The following is a 1333-nucleotide window of genomic DNA, read 5'->3' on the forward strand; positions in this document are numbered from 1 at the left end:
ACTTTTCTGCAAACCAACATAAAAGAAAAAAATTTTTAAAAAGAAAAAATAAGAAAGACATGATACTAATTCCAATAGAGTTTTTAAAACTCAATACATTTAGGCGAGCTCTGGTGGCCTAGTGGCAAGAAGCTGCAACTGCAATCTCAGAGATGCACGGTTCAAATCCACCAGATGCTCTGCTGGAGAAGGAGGAACAATCTGTACCAGTCAGATCTGATTTGATGGTACACACAAAAAATAATTAAATAAAATAAATTTTAAAAAACACCAAAAAAACCCCCAACACATCTAAAACATGATCTTTACAATGTGTAACCAATGTTTTAAAACATTAAGGAGATATTTCACATTATTTACTGCTGGTGGTGGTTGTTATTGTCGTCGATTTGTAGGTGACTCATAGCGACCCTATTAACAAAAGACCTGAACATTTGTATAATTTTCATTGTTTCTCCAAGTTCATAGGGTTTCCGGAGGCAAGCTATTTTGGAAGTGGATGCCACTCCTGCTTCAGAGCTACCAAATCTTTTAAAATCTAATGTGTGTTTTATACTTATATGTATAGCATATTTTACAACATATTTCAAATTGGACTAAATGTATCTCAAGTGTTCAATATCTCACTGTTGTTATTGTTGTTGCTGTTAGGTATTATGAAGTCAGAATTGACTCATAGCTGACCCTCCAGTGATTTTTCAGAAGCAGTAAATCATATAGGAGGAGATTGCCCATCCTTCTCCCACAAGGAAGCTGGTGGATTTGAACCATGTTCCTTTGTGTTGGCAGTTCAACTCCTTACCACTAAACCACCAGAGCTCCCTAGTGTCTCAGTTTTTGTTGTTGTTGTTAGGTACCGTCAAGTTGAATATATCTCAAAGTGACCCTATACTTAACAGATTTGAACTCTGTCCTATCCCGTGCCAACTTCACAATCACTGACACACTTGAGCCCATTGCTACTCATCCACCTGTTTTAAAGTCTCTTTTTCACCAACATTCCATCTTTCCAACTATAATATCTTTGCCATCCACCCCTTCAAGAAGTATTCTGGCTTCACCTTCTCCAAGACATAGCTATTTGTTCTTTTGGCACTCCATGGAATACTCAGCACTCTTCTCCAAAACCACAATCAAGGCCAGCAATTCTTCTCTGTCATCCTTATTCATTATCCAACTCTCAGCAGCATAACAAGTGATTGAAAAGACCAAGGTCTGAATCAAGTGCATGTTAGTCCTCAAGCTAGCATCATTATTCCTCAATAATTTGGTGTCCCTGGCTGCACACTTTCTCAGTGAATATGTCTCCTGATATCCTGACTGCTGGTACCAA

This window comes from Elephantulus edwardii, unplaced genomic scaffold, assembly GCF_000299155.1.
Source record: "Elephantulus edwardii isolate Elephantulus edwardi_28Jun2011 unplaced genomic scaffold, EleEdw1.0 scaffold00096, whole genome shotgun sequence".
Lineage (NCBI taxonomy): Eukaryota > Metazoa > Chordata > Mammalia > Macroscelidea > Macroscelididae > Elephantulus > Elephantulus edwardii.